We start from the raw sequence: 20,507 nt of genomic DNA on the forward strand, positions 1-20,507 counted from the left end.
GCTTCCTGAAAGCATTATTCATTTACGTGTTGATTCAGTAAACATTTGCTGCCTGGGCCAGGCTCTGGCTAGTCCCTGAGGATGCAGGAATGAGCAAGAGCGTCCATTTCCCTGCCCTGTGGAGGATGAAAGTCTCACGGAGGGGGACAAAAGCCAATCGGCTCCTTACCCTGTGATTTATTTGCTAACAGTCATGAGAAGTACAAGTTGAAGGGTGCCTCGAAAGGGGCCTGAACTTGTCTCTAGGAAGTGAGAGGCCGTTAGGATAGGCTCTTTTAAGGAAGGGGTGTTTAAGTTGGGATGCAGAAGATGATTAGGATTTAGTTAAGGGAACAGGATAAGCATCCCTGACATAGGGAGTTGTTACGGGCTGAATTGTGTACCCCTGAAATTCCTTTGTTGAAGGCTTAACCCCCCAGTACCTCAGAATGTGGCTGCATTTGGACATAGGGCCTCTATAGGAGTGATTAGGTTAAAATGAAGCTGTTAGAGTGAGCGCTGATTTTATTTGACTGGTGTCATCACGAGAGAAAATTAGGATACATGAAAAGATAGCAGGCTTGCAGGTGCACAGAGGGAAGACCATGTGACCACACAGCAAGAAGACGGCCATTTGCAAGCCAAGGAGAGGCCTAAAAGGAAATAAACTCTGCTCACACCTTCATCTTGGACTTCTAGCCTCCAGAACTGCGAGACAACACGTTTCTGTTGTTTAAGCCACCCAGTGTGTGGTATTTTGTTATGGCAGTCCTAACAAGTACACAGTGGCATAGCGTGCTGAGACCCTTGGGTATGGAGGCGCTATTGCAGTAGGGTCCCCTATCTAAGGAAAGAAAAAAATAACCTCCAGGCAACCTTGCTCTTCGCTTACTCGACAACATCCCTCACGACCTTGTACCATGAGACCACTTAATCAGACTACATGTTTGGGTGTTACCGTATATGGGAGACAAAGAAGTAAAAAAAATACATTAAAAAACTAGGCCACGTGGCGTTCGGGGCTCAGTTCTTTGGCTAAGAACCCAACGGAGCGGTGTCGGCAGGAATGAAGTTGCTTCCTGGAAAGAAAAGCCTCCGTGTCATGACTCTCTGTGGCAGAATCCTGCTATGCTATGGTTGCGTACTGGAGAGGTGGCAGGTGTGGCTGGTGACATTCTTGCTGTTTGACCCGGTTAAGTCTATCCCCTGTCCCTGGAAGTAGGTGTTCTCTCCCGGAAGACAAAGGTCCTGGGCTGATGGACATCCTTGAGGTTCCTCCTGTGTCTATGATGCTGTATGTCCAATGCATTGAACCTTTATAATCCCAGAGCACTAGGGAGTAAATGGACAAAGTGATTATTTGCAAATAATTCAAAAAAGCTCACAACACTTTGAAAAAAATTATTTTTTGCCCCCCTAGTTTAAATGTATAATTGACAAATAAAAATAAATACATTTAAAGTGTGCAGTATGATGATTTGATATACATATACTTTGTGAAATGATTACCACAGTCAGGTTAATGATTATAGCCATCATCTCACATAATTACATTTTGTGTGTGTGTTAAAAACGCTTAAGATGGGGCACCTGGGTGGTTGAGTGTCCAACTTTAGCTCAAGTCAAGATTTCATGGTTTGTTAGTTTGAGCCCTACATTGGGCTCTGTGCTGCTGACAGCTCAGAGCCTGGAGCCTGCTTCAGATTCTGTGTCTCTTTCTCTCTGCCCCTCCCCCACTCGTGCTCTGTCTCTCAAAATAAAAATAGGGATGCCTGGGTGGCTCAGTCAGCTAAGCGTCTGACTTTGGCTCAGGTCATGATCTCAGTTTGTGGGTTCGAGCCCCGCATTGGGCTCTGTGCTGACAGCTTAAAGCCTGGAGCCTGCTTCGAATTCTCCCTCTCTCTCTGTTCCTCCCCTGCTCATGCTCTGTCTCTCTCTTTCTCTCTCTCTCTCTCCTTCAAAAATAAATAAAAACATTAATAAAAAAATAAAAATAAACATTAAAATTTTTTTTTAATTACAAAAAATAAATACAAACACTGAAGATCTACTGTCTTAGCAAATTACGCTATTATTAACCATAGTTACCATGCTGTACATTATTTTCCCAGAACTTACTCATTTTATAACTGAAGGCTTGTATCCATTCACCAAAATCTCTCCATTTTCCCCAACCTGCAACCCCTGGTATTGTTCTATTCTCTACTCTCTGTGAACTTGGCATTTCTTTTCCTTTATTTTACACATGTAAGTGAGATCATGCAATATTTGTTTTTCTCTGTCTGGCTTATTTCATTTAGCATAATGTCCTCTAAAGCTCATCTATTTTTTTGCAAGTGCCGATCATGGCTAAAAAATATTCCGTCATATATATCTATATAGATATATATATATGTATATATGTACACATATATGATGTAATACTGTTCACCATACACACACACACACACACACACATATATCAGTATATATAGGCATCTATATGTATGAGAGTATATGTATGCCACGTCTTCTTTATCCATTCACCCATCTATAGACACTTAAGGTTTTTTCCATATCTTGGCTATTGTGAATAATGTTGCAGTGAACATTGGAGTGCACATATCTCTTTGAGATACTGTTTTACATTTTCTTTAGAAATACACCCAGAAGTGGAATTGGTAGTTCTGTTTTTAATTTTTTGAGGAAGCTCCATATTGTTTTCCAGAAAGGGTGAACCAATTTACTTTCATATCAACATTGCAAAAGGTTTCCCTTTTTTCCACCTCCTTGCAAAGATTTATCTCTTGTCTTTTTCCTAAAAGCCATCCTAAGGTGTATGAGCTGTTAGCTCCTGGGGGTTTTGATTTGCATTTCCCTGGTGATTAGTGATGTTGAGCACCTTTTTATGTACCTATTGGCCATTTGTATGTCTTTTTTTTTAATGTTTATTTATTTTGACAGAGAGAGAAAGCACATGAGTGGGGAAGGAGCAGAGAGAGGGCAAGAGAGTGAGAATCCCAAGCAGGTACCCTGCTGTCAGTGCAGAGCCCAACATGGGGCCCGATCCCATGAACCGTGAGATCATGACCTGAGTCAAAATCAAGAGTCAGACGCATAAGTGACTGAGCCACTCAGGCACCCCCATTTGTATGTCATCTTTGGAAATATGTCTTTTCAGTCTTTTGCTGATTTTTAATTAGATTATTTGTATGTTGCTACTGAGTTGTATAGGTTTGTTTTATCTTTTGCATATTAGCCCATCATGAGATATATGGTTTGTAGATTTTTTTTTCCTAATCCATAATTAGCCTTTTCATTTTATTGATTATTTCCTTTGCCATTCATGAGAATTTTAGTTTGATGTAGTCCCACTCATTTTTCCTTTGGTTGCATGTGCCTTTGGTGTGATATCCAAAAAGTCACTGCCAAGATTAAAGTCCAAGGAGCATTTTTCCCGATGTTTTCTTCTAAGAGTTTTTAATTTCAGGTCTTATATTTAAATCTTTAATCCATTTAAAATTAATTTTTGTGAGAGGTATAAGATAGGGGTCCAATTTCATTTTTTTCGCATGTGGATATCCAGTTTTCTTGGCACCACCTGTTGAAGAGACTGTCCTTTCTCTATTGTATGTTCTTTTCACCCCTATCCAAGATTAGTTCACTGTATATGTGCAGGTTTTTTCTGGGATCTCTGTTCCATCGACCTATGTGTCTGTTTTCATGCCAATAATATACCATTTTGATTGCTATATAGCTTCATAATATAGTTTGAAATTAGAAAACGTGATACCTCCAACTTTGCTTTGACAATTCAGAATCTTTTGTGGTTCCATAAAAAAATTTTTTTTTGCTTTGTTCATTATAAGCCAATATCTTGTTTTCTTATTAAGTTTTTTATGTTAATTCCAGTACTGTTAACATACAGTGTTACATCAGTTTCAGTTGTATAATATAGTGACTCAGTAATTCTATGCATTACGCTGTACTCATTATGGTAACTGTACTCTTACCTTACTCTTACTCCATCACCTATTGTACCCATCCCCCCAACCCATCTCCCCTCTGGTAACTATCATTTTGTTCTCGAGAGTTAAGAGTCTGTTTCTCAGGGGCACCTGGGTGGTTCGGTCAGTTAAATGTCTGACTTCGGCTCAGGTCATGATCTCCCGGTTCATGGGTTCAAGCCCCGCATCAGGCTCTGTGCTGACAGCTGAGAGCCTGGAGCCTGCTTCAGATTCTGTGTCTCCTTCTCTCTCTGACCCTCCCCTGCTCATGCTTTTTCTCTGTCTGTCTCTCAACAATAAATAAATGTTAAAAAAAATTAAAAAAAAAAAAAAAAAAACAAATGCAGTGGATTTCTGTACCTTGATTTTGTATCCAGCAGCTTCACTGAATTCGTTTATCAATTCTAGGAGTTTTTTGGTGCAGTGTTTAGAGTTTTCTCTATATCATATCATGTCACCTGCAAATAGTGAAAGTTTTACTTCTTCCTTACCAATTTGGATATCCTTTATTTCTTTTTGTTGTCTGATTGCTGAGGCTAGGACTTCCAGTACTGTGTGAAATAATAGTGGTGAGAGTGTACATCCCTGTCTTGTTCCTGTCCTTTGGGGAAAAGCTCTTAGTTTTTCCCCATTAAGGATGATGTTTGCTGTGGGCTTTTCATATAAGGCCTTTATTATGTTGAGCTATGTTCTCTCTAAACCCATTTTGTTGAGGTTTTTATCATGAATGGATGTGTTGTAGTTTGTCAAATGCATTTTTCTTTTGTGTGTGCATGTGTGTGCTTTTATGTATGCGTATTAGACTTTGTTTATTCTTTTTTACATTTTCTTTTCTTTTATTTATTTGTTTGTTTGTTTTTAATGTTACCTACAACACCCATTGCTCCTCCCAACAAGTGCTGTCCTCAATGCCCATCACCCATTTTCTCCTCTCAAATGCCTTTTTCTAAAGGTAGTTTTTTTTTCCTATATCTGTGAAAATACCATTGGAATTTGATAGAGATTGAACTGAATCTTTATATTGCTTTGAGTAGTATGGACATTTTAACAGTGTTAATTCTTTTAGTCCATGATAATGGGAATACCTATTTATATCTTCTTCAGTTTCTTTCATTAATGTCTTAGTAGTTTTCAGTACATAGGTACCTCCTTGGTGAGAGAAAATTTATGCCTGGGTGTTTTATTGTATTTTCTATTGTTAACTTTCAAAATAAAAATCAGTTATTTTGGCAGCAAAAAATAGGTTTATTTGGGAATAACAGAGACTTGTAGTTCAGGACATGCAGGCTATGACAAAACCATAGGCAAGTCTAATACAAAGGAGAGGAACATTATTTTTTGGAGAAGAAGGAGGAAATTGGGAGGGGTTGTTTTGAATGAAAGTCCATTTGAGAAACATAGGAGTTCAGAGTGATGGTGGGTTTCTTGTGGAGTAAGTTGCAGGCATGATTGATTTCTTGTAGGAGATTCAAGGTACATCTTATCTTGTTGGAACCTGTAATTGATCATTCTTTCCTGTTGATGATTCCTCTGTTAGGGTCTGTAAGTGACAATTCTTCCTGTAACTGACATTGAGCTGTACCAGTTCCCCCTTCTAGTTTCCCACATACACTTCAGTGAGGATTCTCTTTATTTATTTTCACAGTATTAGTGTAAATTGGATTATTTTCCTAATTTCTCTTTCCAGAGAAATTCGCTGTTAGTGTATAGAATTGCAGCTGATTTGTGTATGTTGGTTTTGCATCCTGCAGCCTTACTAAATTCAACTTATTTTAGCCATTTTTTCGTGGAGCCTTTAGGGTTTTCTTTACATAAGATCATGCTGTATACAGAGGTAATTTTACTTGTTTCAACCTAATTTGGATGCCTTTTACTTCTTTTTCTTACCTGCTTGCTCTATTTTGGGCTTCCAGTACTATGGTGAATAGAAGTGGCAAGAGTAGTCGTCTTTGTCGTGGTGCTGATTTTAGAAGAAAAGATTTTAGCTTTTTACCATTGAGTGTGACTCTAACTGTCAGCGTTTTATATATTGCCTTTATTATGTTGCAGTACATGTGAAGTATGTATGTTCTTCTACTTATTTGTGGAGAATTTTTATCGTGGAAGGATGTTGAGTTTTATCAGATGCTTTTTCTGCATCTTATTGAGTTGATCGTAATTTTTATCCTTCATTCTGTTCATGTGGTATTTCGCATTAATTGACTTTCATATTTTGAACCATCCTTGCACCCTTGGGATAAGTTGAACTTGATTATGGCGTATGATCCTTTAAATGTGCTGTTGAATTCTGTTTGTTGTACTTTGCATTTGATACTGACTTCTGTTCCCTGGCTTAGCAATCGCTTGGGTGGCTTCTGGTATCCTGGATGTCATTAGTCCTGTAGAGTTGTTGATATTCTTCCCTCCAAAACTAATAATAGGTAACATGAATTGAGCTTAAAACATGTGCCAGGCACTATACAAAGTATGTTATGTCTATCCTGTCTTTTATGATGAGGATATTGAGGCACCATGAATCTATGTAACTTGTTCAAGGATCCACATTTTCATGCAAAGGAGCAGAAACTTGCATCGAGCAGCCTGTCTTTATACACCATACTTTTAACCTGTATTATATACTGCCTCTGTGCAATGATATCCCAGCAACATTGTGAGAACAAAATGAGACTCTGCGTTGTCTCATGCACATAGGAGTGCACATAAGAGGCATGTAATGTATTACTACATAAAAGGTAGAAAACAAATATTGCCTCTAACTTGCAAAGCTCTTCCATTATGCTTGATGCTCATATTCTAGCACACAATAGTCAAACAGTGACAAATATGGACGCATTGACACCCCCATGTCTAAGAAGGAAGGCCGAATGTGTGGCACTAGATTCTGAGGGGCTTAGTGGGCACAGATCTTGAAGATCTCATGGGGAACTGGCTGTTTAAGATGACCAGCGGCAGGGTCTCCTGGCTTCACACACCTTTAGGAGGTCATTTCCTGGTCTTGCCTAGATCCTATAAGCATAGGCCTAACCTCTTTCTCTGCAGACTGGTTTCCTAATTTGTGCTTGACTTGGGCAGCCTGCTCAGATGCCCCCCCACCCCACCCAAATTTCCAATCACCTTTCCACCCTTTTAAACTCTACTATGGGTAGAGAGATAAGTGGAGTTAAGCTCTTCTCCAATGATACCAGATAAAGTGGCAAGGTATCTAGGGAAATTACGCAAATGGAATAGTGGTGCAAGAGATACTTTGCACCGTGTGCCTTTTTCACTCGTTTGGCTCTATATCCTGTGAATGTATTATTTATTCCCACAAAATGAGATCCAGAACTAATGCATAAATAAACAAATACATAAATCATGTTCCCTAGGTGATTTTGCTGCCTAGCCAGGTTTGAGAATCACTGCATTAACTCATCACAAGGGACGGAAACAAACTCAAAGTGCTTAGCCCATTTATCAGCCTTCTAGTGAAGTCATCCGCCTGGCACCCCCAGTGCTTACTAGAGAGCCCAGGGGAGGGTGCTCAACAAGCATTTGTTGAGTTTAAATCAATCCTTACCTTTTCTCTACAACAGACTGAGATGAGCTTGGTCTGTTGACTTCTGTATCTTTACATACCACCTGCAGACTAATGGCCACATTATCACATCTTGTGTGAAAGCCTCCAGTTTCCAAATGCATATCCCTGAAATGTATTTCACTGGGGCTCCTTGTCTGATCCTGTTCTTTCAAAATTATACATTGTGCTCTTTTTGAGATTAATTTGGAAAGGGCCTTGGGCCAAAAGTTAGAACTCTATGAATACAGGGACTAGTGGGAGTTTAGGGAAGTATTTATGAAGGAGGGCACAACTTGACCAGGACTATGAGAATGATTCAAATTTTCATTGTCCAGTGCAACCACAGGAAAGATAGACCTGGAGCTAAGAGACTCCAGGTGGGGGGGGGGGTACAGGAGCAGGAATTATAGCATCAGGAAGAGCCTCAAGCGGGAAAGTATGTTTGGGAGCACTTAGCTATAGGAAAGGACACCAGGAGATGCAGGCTGGAGAGAGGGAGGGGCCAGCTCATAACAAACAATCCCAAGGTATTGGGCTTGATGTGCATACACAGGAAATTATCATTACTATAGTATTCGTATTAGTAAGACCTTCTTGGGGAGATGAGACAGATCCTGGCCTTGGAGCTAAATTTAGGGCTGTGGTTTTAAACAAGAAATGTGTCCCAAAGTTTGCTGCAGAAGCAGACCAGTTCAAGTGAAACCATGCTCTCCAGGAAAAGAATGTGTTCTCGGGGTAGATTGAGCCAGGTTTTGATGTTTGATGAACCTGCTGAGAATAATGAGGAGAGAGGTAGTGAGTGGGCAGAATAAGGAGATAATCATTCGTTAAAGAATAAAGTGTGGAAGCAGAGAAATAACATTTCTCTTCTCAGCATAATGGGGAAAGAACAAGGTGGGTGACGATAAAGGTGGTCCAGGGTGAATGGAGGATGCAAGTGACAGAAATCAATTCCTGACAACAGTGTTTCCGTTCTCAGCTCAGAGGCAGAGCCAACCTGGACTTTTGCTCCATATCCTCCGCTCAGTGAATCCCTCTCCTGTTCCCTAAAGCGTTTCTCACAGAACCATTGTTGGAAAGGGTGGGAGGTGCTCTTCCACCCCCATGTGAAGGCTGCCAGGCAGCCAGCTTGCCCTGCGTCTGCCTGCCTCCCCACAGATGGCAAGGGACCCCAGACAATGTGAAAGACGCCCCGTCAATGGAAAATGGAGCAAAAGAAAGCACCCCCTACGTGAGCCCTGTTTGCCCACAAGTGTTTTGAGGGAGGAAATAGGAAGGGAATTATGCAAAAGTATCTTCTCTCAGAAAGTCAGTGTCATTCCTCCAGAACAGCAGAGAAACCTGTGGAGTATGGCTCACACTTACAGATTCCACCCCCATGCTGGATAGTTGTTTGTTTTTGCAGACTAAGAAGGCCTAAAAGGTGGGAGTTACCTTTTGATGGAACGGGATGCAAAATGTCTCTCGCCTAGTCGGTTTCAGGTCTTACAAAGCAAGGCAGATTCCTTAACGGGATTATATTTTCCTGTCTGTCGTTTTTTCTGTTTTTTTTTTTTTTCCAATATATGAAATTTATTGTCAAATTGGTTTCCATACAACACCCAGTGCTCATCCCAAAAGGTGCCCTCCTCAATACCCATCACCCACCCTACCCTCCCTCCTACCCCCCATCAACCCTCAGTTTGTTCTCAGTTTTTAACAGCCTCTTATGCTTTGGCTCTCTCCCACTCTAACCTCTTTTTTTTTTTCCTTCCCCTCCCCCATGGTCTTCTGTTAAGTTTCTCAGGATCCACATAAGAGTGAAACCATATGGTATCTGTCTTTCTCTGTATGGCTTATTTCACTTAGCATCACACTCTCCCGTTCCGTCCACGTTGCTACAAAAGGCCATATTTCATTCTTTCTCATTGCCACGTAGTATTCCATTGTGTATATAAACCACAATTTCTTTATCCATTCATCAGTTGATGGACATTTAGGCTCTTTCCATACTTTGGGTATTGTTGAAAGTGCTGCTATAAACATTGGGGTACAAGTGCTCCTATGCATCAGTACTCCTGTATCCCTTGGGTAAATTCCTAGCAGTGCTATTGCTGGGTCATAGGGTAGGTCTATTTTTAATTTTCTGAGGAACCTCCACACTGCTTTCCAGAGCGGCTGCACCAATTTGCATTCCCACCAACAGTGCAAGAGGGTTCCCGTTTCTCCACATCCTCTCCAGCATCTATAGTCTCCTGATTTGTTCATTTTAGCCACTCTGACTGGCGTGAGGTGATATCTGAGTGTGGTTTTGATTTGTATTTCCCTGATAAGGAGCGACGTTGAACATCTTTTCATGTGCCTGTTGGCCATCCGGATGTCTTCTTTAGAGAAGTGTCTATTCATGTTTTCTGCCCATTTCTTCACTGGGTTATTTGTTTTTTGGGTGTGGAGTTTGGTGAGCTCTTTATAGATTTTGGATACTAGCCCTTTGTCCGATATGTCATTTGCAAATATCTTTTCCCATTCCGTTGGTTGCCTTTTAGTTTTGTTGGTTGTTTCCTTTGCTGTGCAGAAGCTTTTTATCTTCATAAGGTCCCAGTAATTCATTTTTGCTTTAAATTCCCTTGCCTTTGGGGATGTGTCGAGTAAGAGATTGCTACGGCTGAGGTCAGAGAGGTCCTTTCCTGCTTTCTCCTCTAGGGTTTTGATGGTTTCCTGTCTCACATTCAGGTCCTTGATCCATTTTGAGTTTATTTTTGTGAACGGTGTGAGAAAGTGGTCTAGTTTCAACCTTCTGCATGTTGCTGTCCAGTTCTCCCAGCACCATTTGTTAAAGAGACTGTCTTTTTTCCATTGGATGTTCTTTCCTGCTTTGTCAAAGATTAGTTGGCCATATGTTTGTGGGTCTAGTTCTGGGGTTTCTATTCTATTCCATTGGTCTATGTGTCTGTTTTTGTGCCAATACCATGCTGTCTTGATGATGACAGCTTTGTAGTAGAGGCTAAAGTCTGGGATTGTGATGCCTCCTGCTTTGGTCTTCTTCTTCAAAATTACTTTGGCTATTCAGGGCCTTTTGTGGTTCCATATGAATTTTAGGATTGCTTGTTCTAGCTTCGAGAAGAATGCTGGTGCAATTTTGATTGGGATTGCATTGAATGTGTAGATAGCTTTGGGTAGTATTGACATTTTGACAATATTTATTCTTCCAATCCATGAGCAGGGAATGTCTTTCCATTTCTTTATATCTTCTTCAATTACCTGAGTAAGCTTTCTATAGTTTTCAGCATACAGATCTTTTACATCTTTGGTTAGATTTATTCCTAGGTATTTTATGCTTCTTGGTGCAATTGTGAATGGGATCAGTTTCTTTATTTGTCTTTCTGTTGCTTCATTGTTAGTGTATAAGAATGCAATGGATTTCTGTACATTGATTTTGTATCCTGCGACTTTGCTGAATTCATGTATCAGTTCTAGCAGACTTTTGGTGGAGTCTATCGGATTTTCCATGTATAATATCATGTCATCTGCAAAAAGCGAAAGCTTGACTTCATCTTTGCCAATTTTGATGCTTTGATTTCCTTTTGTTGTCTGATTGCTGATGCTAGAACTTCCAACACTATATTAAACAACAGCGGTGAGAGTGGGCATCCCTGTTGTGCTCCTGATCTCAGGGAAAAAGCTCTCAGTTTTTCCCCGTTGAGGATGATGTTAGCTGTGGGCTTTTCATAAATGGCTTTTATGATCTTTAAGTATGTTCCTTCTATCCCGACTTTCTCAAGGGTTTTTATTAAGAAAGGGTGCTGGATTTTGTCAAAGGCCTTTTCTGCATCGATTGACAGGATCATATGGTTCTTCTCTTTTTTTTTATTAATGTGATGTATCACGTTGATTGATTTGTGAATGTTGAACCAGCCCTGCAGCCCAGGAATGAATCCCACTTGATCATGGTGAATAATTCTTTTTATATGCCATTGAATTCGATTTGCTAGTATCTTATTGAGAATTTTTGCATCCATATTCATCACGGATATTGGCCTGTAGTTCTCTTTTTTTTACTGGGTCTCTGTCTGGTTTAGGAACCAAAGTGATACTGGCTTCATAGAATGAGTCTGGAAGTTTTCCTTCCCTTTCTATTTCTTGGAATAGCTTGAGAAGGATAGGTATTATCTCTGCTTTAAACGTCTGGTAGAACTCCCCTGGGAAGCCATCTGGTCCTGGACTCTTATTTGTTGGGAGATTTTTGATAACCGATTCAATTTCTTCGCTGGTTATGGGTCTGTTCAAGCTTTCTATTTCCTCCTGATTGAGTTTTGGAAGAGTGTGGGTGTTTAGGAATTTGTCCATTTCTTCCAGGTTGTCCAATTTGTTGGCATATAATTTTTCATAGTATTCCCTGATAATTTTTTGTATCTCTGAGGGATTGGTTGTAATCATTCCATTTTCATTCATGATTTTATCTATTTGGGTCATCTCCCTTTTCTTTTTGAGATGCCTGGCTAGAGGTTTGTCAATTTTGTTTATTTTTTCAAAAAACCAACTCTTGGTTTTGTTGGTCTGCTCTACAGTTTTTTTAGATTCTATATTGTTTATTTCTGCTCTGACCTTTATTATTTCTCTTCTTCTGCTGGGTTTAGGCTGCCTTTGCTGTTCTGCTTCTATTTCCTTTAGGTGTGCTGTTAGATTCTGTATTTGGGATTTTTCTTGTTTCTTGAGATAGGCCTGGATTGCAATGTATTTTCCTCTCAGGACTGCCTTCGCTGCATCCCAAAGCGTTTGGATTGTTGTATTTTCATTTTCGTTTGTTTCCATATATTTTTTAATTTCTTCTCTAATTGCCTGCTTGACCCACTCATTCTTTAGTAGGGTGTTCTTTAACCTCCACGCTTTTGGAGGTTTTCCAGACTTTTTCCTGTGATTGATTTCAAGCTTCATAGCATTGTGGTCTGAAAGTATGCATGGTATAACTTCAATTCTTGTAAACTTATGAAGGGCTGTTTTGTGACTCAGTATGTGATCTATCTTGGAGAATGTTCCATGTGCACTCGAGAAGAAAGTATATTCTGTTGCTTTGGGATGCAGAGTTCTAAATATATCTGTCAAGTCCATCTGATCCAATGTATCATTCAGGGCCCTTGTTTCTTTATTGACCGTGTGTCTAGATGATCTATCCATTTCTGTAAGTGGAGTGTTAAAGTCCCCTGCAATGACCACATTCTTATCAATAAGGTTGCTTATGTTTGTGAGTAATTGTTTTATATATTTGGGGGCATAGACATTTATAATTGTTAGCTCTTCCTGATGGATAGATCCTGTAATTATTGTATAATGCCCTTCTTCATCTCTTGTTACAGCCTTTAATTTAAAGTCTAGTTTGTCTGATATAAGTATGGCTACTCCAGCTTTCTTTTGGCTTCCAGTAGCATGATAAATAGTTCTCCATCCCCTCACTCTCAATCTAAAGGTGTCCTCAGGTCTAAAATGAGTCTCTTGTAGACAGCAAATAGATGGGTCTTGTTTTTTTATCCATTCTGATACCCTATGTCTTTTGGTTGGCGCATTTAATCCATTTACATTCAGTGTTATTATAGAAAGATATGGGTTTAGAGTCATTGTGATGTCTGTATGTTTTATGCTTGTAGTGATGTCTCTGGTACTTTGTCTCACAGGATCCCCCTTAGGATCTCTTGTAGGGCTGGTTTAGTGGTGACAAATTCCTTCAGTTTTTGTTTGTTTGGGAAGACCTTTATCTCTCCTTCTATTCTAAATGACAGACTTGCTGGATAAAGGATTCTCGGCTGCATATTTTTTCTGTTTAGCACACTGAAGATATCGTGCCAAGCCTTTCTGGCCTGCCAAGTTTCAAAAGAGAGATCAGTCACGAGTCTTATAGGTCTCCCTTTATATGTGAGGGCACGTTTATCCCTTGCTTTCAGAATTTTCTCTTTATCCTTGTATTTTGCCAGTTTCACTATGATATGTCGTGCAGAAGATCGATTCAAGTTACGTCTGAAGGGAGTTCTCTGTGCCTCTTGGATTTCAATGCCTTTTTCCTTCCCCAGTTCAGGGAAGTTCTCAGCTATAATTTCTTCAAGTACCCCTTCAGCACCTTTCCCACTCTCTTCCTCCTCTGGGATACCAATTATGCGTATATTATTTCTTTTTAGTGTATCACTTAGTTCTCTAATTTTCCCCTCATACTCCTGGATTTTTTTCTCTCTCTTTTTCTCAGCTTCCTCTTTTTCCATAACTTTATCTTCTAGTTCACCTATTCTCTTCTCTGCCTCTTCAAGCCGAGCCATCGTGGTTTCCATTTTGTTTTGCATTTCGTTTAAAGCGTTTTTCAGCTCCTCGTGACTGTTCCTTAGTCCCTTGATCTCTGTGGCAAGGGATTCTCTGCTGTCCTCTATACTGTTTTCAAGCCCAGCGATTAATTTTATGACTATTATTCTAAATTCACTTTCTGTTATATTATTTAAATCTTTTTTGTTCAGTTCATTAGCTGTTGTTATTTCCTGGAGGTTCTTCTGAGGGGAATTCTTCCGTTTGGTCATTTTGGATAGTCCCTGGAGTGGTGCGGACCTGCAGGGCACTTCCCCTGTGCTGTGGTGTATAACTGGAGTTGGTGGGCGGGGCCGCAGTCCGACCTGATGTCTGCCCCCAGCCCACCGCTGGGGCCACAGTCAGACTGGTGTGTGCCTTCTCTTCACCTCTCCTAGGGGCGGGATTCACTGTGGGGTGGCGTGGCCCGTCTGGGCTACTTGCACACTGCCAGGCTTGTGGTGCTGGGGATCTGGCATATTAGCTGGGGTGGGTAGGCAAGGTGCACGGGGGCAGGAGGGGCAGGCTTAGCTCGCTTCTCCTTAGGTGATCCACTTCAGGAGGGGCCCTGTGGCAGTGGGAGGGAGTCAGATCCGCTGCCGGAGGTTTGGCTCTGCAGGAGCACAGAGTTGGGTGTTTGCGCTGAGCGAGCAAGTTCCCTGGCAGGACCTGGGTCCCTTTGGGATTTTGGCTGGGGGATGGGCGAGGGAGATGGTGCTGGAGAGCGCCTTTGTTCCCCACCAAGCTGAGCTCTGTCATCCGGGGGCTCAGCAGCTCTCCCTCCCTTTGTCCTCTAGCTTTCCCGCTTTCTGAGCAGAGCTGTTAACTTATGACCTCCCAGATACTAAGTCGCGCTTGCTGTCGGAACACACTCCGTCCGGCCCCTCCGCTTTTGCCATCCAGACTCGGGGGCTCTGCTTGGCCGGCGAGCCGCCCCTCCGCCCCGGCTCCCTCCCGCCAGTCCGTGGAGCGCGCACCGCCTCGCCCCCCTTCCTACCCTCTTCCGTGGGCCTCTCGTCTGCGCTTGGCTCCGGAGACTCCTTTCTGCTAATCCTCTGGTGGTTTTCTGGGTTATTTAGGCAGGTGTAGGTGGAATCTAAGTGATCAGCAGGACGCGCGGTGAGCCCAGCGTCCTCCTATGCCACCATCTTCCCTCGTTTTTTCTGTTTAAATTTCCGTTAAGAGCTCTTTGCACGTGATATGGGGCTGAACGTAGAAAAGATACTCTTCAGGGACAGGGACCAGTGTGGGATAGAACCCACACTTGTTAACTCTGTCTGGGCCAGTGAAATTTCCCCTTAGGCTAACATGTAAGTGGCTTTCTCAGTCTTGATCTGTAAGGGCTATGCAATGTCAATTTGTATGGGCAAAGGTCTAAGGGCACACAGAGACCAGAGCTTCCCTTTGCTTCTGTGGCTGAACGATCACCCTCAGCAAGGCAAGACCAGCACAAGGTTAAGGTGAGTAACGTGCCTAAGGCCAAAATTTAAGGAGGCACTCACTCTTGGGGGTCACTTAAGTTCAGGGTCAACCCTGACAGCCTCCTTAAATTTTTGTTCTCCAAATGCCTCACTCTGGTCCCTGCCCAGAGCCTCAGTGTTCCATTCACAAACACTCAGACATTTCATGCCTTGATATTTTATGCAACTGCATCAACATTTATCCAGTAGATGTATTTCTAAACATTATTCACAAATTTATTCACAAATATTGAGAAGCTTCATCTCCTTCTTAGGATCTTCTACTGGCAGTGACCCAACCATGTTAACTTCGTATTTTCCTTACTGCTTCATGCAGAGAAACTTAAAAGCACTGCAGGAAGTTGACATTAAACGAATTGATAGAAGAGAAATAACCTTGGGTGATCACCTCCCAGATTCACCTGTTGCACAAGTTTGTTTTCATGTGTAGTTTTCTGTACGTTGAGACCACCTGTGTTAAATTTGGATTCCTCTAATTCACTGTTGCCCAGACCAATCAAGAGGCTAAACAAAATAAGAGTGACCATCACTTGTCTTTATTGCCCACCCATCATGCATACACTCTAGATCAAGGCTATGTGCTATATTACACTCTCTTACAATACCCAACCGATCCTGGATTCTCAGGGTTGAAATAAGTGGGGACATATTTAACTACCTGGAGAAAATTATTTTTTCATTCTATAGTTCTTGAGTCAGTATCTTGCCAAACAAGGGCATCTCTGTCAGTCTGAGTCACAGGATTCAAATCCTTTGGTTTTAACCTTTATTGTAAACCAAGAGGTCAATTTTGGCCAGTTCAAGGCTGAATCCAAGACAGTTTTAAGACTATAGCTGACAGAAGACATCTATAAGTCACCTTCCTCTGAGTATCAGAAGTTCTACTATCTATGTTAGTCATTGCTGAATGCTCTGGCAGTATGATAACTGAATATCTAAGAGGGATGTTACATTTCACATGGGTGGCTCTATCATCATTTCCTTTGTGACTGTTTCCACCATTGCTTCTATGTTTAAAAGGCCCTCACCTGTTTACTGTTAAAAAACAAAATTCACCTCAGTAAATTTTGTGTATTTTATTGGCTCTATTCAATGATCCACGAATCAGGGAGCATCCAACGTAATAGAGAGAAGGGATCTCCAAAGAACTGTACAAAATGAAAAACTTTTATAGGCAGAAGAGAACAGGAACAAGAAGTTATACTAGGCACAAAAGTAGGTTGGTTACTGTAAGGTTACCAACTTTCCTTTAGGGGAAGGCAGGCATCTATTAAGGGATTCCTGAATAATTCCATTTCCAGGAGAGTCAAACTGTAATTAAGTCAAGTCTCGCTTTGGTGATATGGGGCTTAGCATAAGCAACTCCACTTGACGTCTGTTGTCTTGTTTTTAACAATTCTCCCTTTCTGGTTAGACTCTTAGCCTAAGAGATGTGGTTAAAAAAAAAAAAAGACTTAAGGCAATAGCTTACCAGCTCCTCCCAGCTACTGCTCGGGAGTTCTCACAATTTTTGCTGAATATCTGTGTGCTGTTCACAGGTCATGATGTCCAGTTCACATTCTCCAAGTCAGTCATTCCTGTTGTTCCTTTTCTGTCTTAGAGAGATCATTTGGTTGGTAGTTCCTGTGTTCTAGATTTAGAGCTGTTTGTCTTTGGAATGTTTTTCTTTCCCCCTGGGTACATGGTTTCGTTTAGCTCAGGGAAGAAGGCCTAAAAAAAAAAGTTCCTGTTAGGCTCTGAATATCTGCTTCCAATTTGGCCAATTTTTGGCCATAGAGCTACTTTAAAAAAATCCTTTCAAATATCTTGTCATATTTCATCCGGGACAAACAGCAAATATTCTTGGCTGTATTGAACAAACACTTGGACACAAGAGGTATCTCCAAAGAGGGTGCAAGGGGTACTATCCTTGAAGATCCAGTGCCACTCCCAAAATATCCCAAAGAAAGAAAGACTTAGACATTTTATCTGAGAGCTAGGAACAGTTAGTGGGACCCTTGCTGCAGATGGAATACAACTCACATTTCTGTCCAGGCATATTTTGCAGCTCCCAACTCCCAAACCGCGACTGAGCTTCTGTATACACTCGAACTGGCAGCCTGCGTGTGGCAGGCAGGCATAAAGCCAAGCCAGGTTGTTGGGACACAAAACAAGAGAAACAAGGACATAGTTTTCCCTAGGAGACAAAGGATCAGCAACCAGCAAGTGCCCCCAAACCAAATTTATGAGTCTGGATTTGGAAAGGAAGGGACAACCTGAGATTTTACCTCCTTCTCTCTACTGGACAGTACAGAGATCCAGAATAGCTGACTCTGGTGTGAATTCTCATCCTTTGCTGGCTTCTGCCAGTTTCCCCAGGATCCCATCTGCTGTCTCCAGAGTGAGTGAGGTTGAAAGTAGGGAGTATAGCCCTGGTATCTACGAGAATTTGGCAAGGTTTACCATTAATTTTAATTTTAGTTTCCTCTTGAAGCTTTAAGGAAATAACGTCTAGCAGTTTACTGGAGCATTCCTCAGGATCTCCTGAAGTATGGGACCAGCCCAGATGGTATGGGGGCTCCTCACTTGGTGCACTTTTGTTGTTGGTCTTCGAGTCTCTTCAGAGGGGAAACAAAATTCAGAGAGAGGATTAGTAGACTGAGTAGTCAGGTAAGGGAGGATGGAGGGGAGCAGTGGGAGTCACATTAGTCTTACATAGTCATGTCTTAGTTTTCTCTTGTATCTTTAATTCTCCTTAGACTTTTGGAATCTTGAGGCCTATCAGAGGCTTCTAAATTCCAATTACAATAGGTACTCTCCCCTGTTTATTTGAGTTAGTAGCCCTGGCTTTCAACTTCATTCCTTAAATGAATGATCTTGTCTAATGGGAATGTTCTCCATATTGGCCGTTTTAATTTTAGACTGTCTTTGTAAGATTCTGCCATTTTTTATAGACACGTACAGCTTCAGAGATCTGTAGGTCTGTAGATATAAGTAGGTATGGTAGAAGGTGGCACATTGGTTTCTTCGAAACTTCTAAGCCTTGGGTTTCTCAGAGCCAAATTAATGACTAAGAGGCATTAAATACAAGCAGATAGGGACAGACCAGTGGCCACAAGATTTCCATGGTACTAGCATATTTTTTTGTGGAGGAAGAATGAAACGGTAGGGCATCATCTGACAGAGCTGACACTGGGAGATCTCCAACGTAGTCAATAGGTATTTAATGGAAGGCACAGCAGGCTAATTTGAAAATGGCAGCAGAAGTGGGGAGGGGCTTTTTCTCTGTAATACCAGATAAGTGTAAGGAGTCCACAAGAGAAAGGTCTGAGGGATGCTCAGTAGTCTGGCCCCTGTGAATTCTCCACACCAATGAGCCAGAGCTCCTGCCAGGACGCAGTCCCACCTAGAGGAATAACTGCTCAGAGAAGCAAACCAAACAGAACAGAGACAAAGGGACAAAGAAGGGCAAAAGGGGGGATGGGAATAGCCAGGAAATCAGAGGAAGCGGGTTGCCCTACTTTGGAACATTGTAAAACAACAGGAGAGGGACCTTTGAGAAGTTATAAAAGCTATCCTGAACCACGCCTCATTCTAAAAGTTCAAGGAACCAATTTCAGCACAAAAATCAGCAATAGGCAAGTATGAAAGTCAAATCCATACCAAGTTATTGTAAGAAAAAGCAAAATAAGGAGCAGAATAGCATCCCTGCAGACAGTGAAAGCATGCCAGAAAGATTTGCTCTCAAAATAGATTAAAACTATGACCTACTATTTCAAAACAAACTGAAAGATTAAGAAAATGATGTAAGACATTAAAGGATAGGGCAAATCGGAATTAGAAAGAACTCAGAAATGAGGTGATAACGCTCAGGAAAGGACTCAAGATAATGTAAAAATCTGTGGTGCTTAGAGATTTTTTTTTTTTTTTTACCAAATGATTAGAGTGACATAGATGTAGGAGGACCCATGAGCATTATTAGATATATAGGTACTTGTAAAACTAAAACTCATTGAGAGCTAAGTTCATAATTACTCCATACTGTGACCATTTACATCCGGTAGAACTCCAGTAAATGTAGCGGGCGGGCATGGCTAGAGCATGTGCCAAAATAATTTTAACGTTTCCACCGATCATATTGTACTATTGATTGTACTATTGTACATATTGATACTGTTAGTATCAGTGTTATTCCTATGACACTGTCTGTCACATGTACAATACATGAAAACACAAATGAGTTATGATAGAACATTTTTATTCTGTCACCTCTGCTGTCCTTGAGAGCCAGGCTTCTCAGTGTGAAATAAAGGAGGTGCATATATAATAGATAAAAGGTTTAGTAAATGTTCTTTAGGTTTAAATTTGAATTGTAAGCGCAAAACGAACTCATGAGGTCCCGTGTGTGTGTGTGTGTGTGTGTGTGCGTGTGTGTGTGTGTGTTTGTATGTGCACGCGCGCATACGTTTGCGTGCATCAGTGTGTGTGTGTATTACTTAGCTCTGTGTACTACTTAAGATGCCTTGAGATAATTACCAACATCATAGTAATCATGGTCTTGAAATAAAATTTGTAACCCAAAGAAACCTGATTTTCTTAAAGAAATAGCTTATTCCAGAGAGGATGGCCAGGAGGCTACCAGATCCTACTTGGGTCATGATAGAAAGACTCTAGAGATGACTTAACTAGTCTGCCACTACTTAAAGGTGGGACAAAATTGTGTTTCGGTAATGAAAATGATTATAATGGGTTGAAACCGACCAAATATGTTTATTTTCTGAGTTTATGGAATTAAAACGTTATTCACCTTCAGAAAATGACAGCAAACCACTTTCATTATCTTGAAAACCAGTACATAAATGGAAAGGGCCAAGCATTTTACGACCTTCATGAACTGTACCAAGAGTAATCAAAAGAGTAAAAAAGGACAAGTGTCTCTTTATCAAATATTCCAATGAAGAAACTCCTAAACTGTCTCCCTCCCTTCATGTTCTGATCTTCGCTGACAACATTTTAGCCTCTTTCTCCCTCTTTTCGCCACATCTGGGTGAGCCAGGACGGCCAATGGCTGTCTCCTTTGGTACCTAGAGATGGTTTAAACCATGCCAGCTCCACTGTGCCCAGAAACCTTCACCCTACCCTATGTTCTAATCACAGTAACAACCATATGCAGTCTCCTTTCCCTGCTCCCTCGAGTCATTTTTGGGGCCAGCTTAGGAAGCCGGC

The 20,507-nt window shown here is 41.2% G+C and overlaps 1 long non-coding RNA gene across 2 annotated transcripts; it reads right to left on the minus strand.

Annotated features, from left to right (window-relative positions):
• Positions 1-222: 222 nt before the first annotated feature.
• On the minus strand, positions 223-18,047 carry LOC125935525 (uncharacterized). Of its 2 annotated transcripts, XR_007461704.1 has the most exons (4): positions 17,997-18,047; positions 17,745-17,899; positions 16,774-17,012; positions 223-1,311 (listed from the first exon to the last, which is right to left on the minus strand). It is a non-coding gene; the product is annotated as an uncharacterized LOC125935525 (long non-coding RNA). The 2 variants fall into 2 exon arrangements; XR_007461703.1 differs by having other exon boundaries at positions 17,745-18,034.
• Positions 18,048-20,507: the final 2,460 nt, after the last annotated feature.

The sequence above is a fragment of the Panthera uncia genome (assembly GCF_023721935.1).
Source record: "Panthera uncia isolate 11264 chromosome A1 unlocalized genomic scaffold, Puncia_PCG_1.0 HiC_scaffold_17, whole genome shotgun sequence".
NCBI lineage: Eukaryota > Metazoa > Chordata > Mammalia > Carnivora > Felidae > Panthera > Panthera uncia.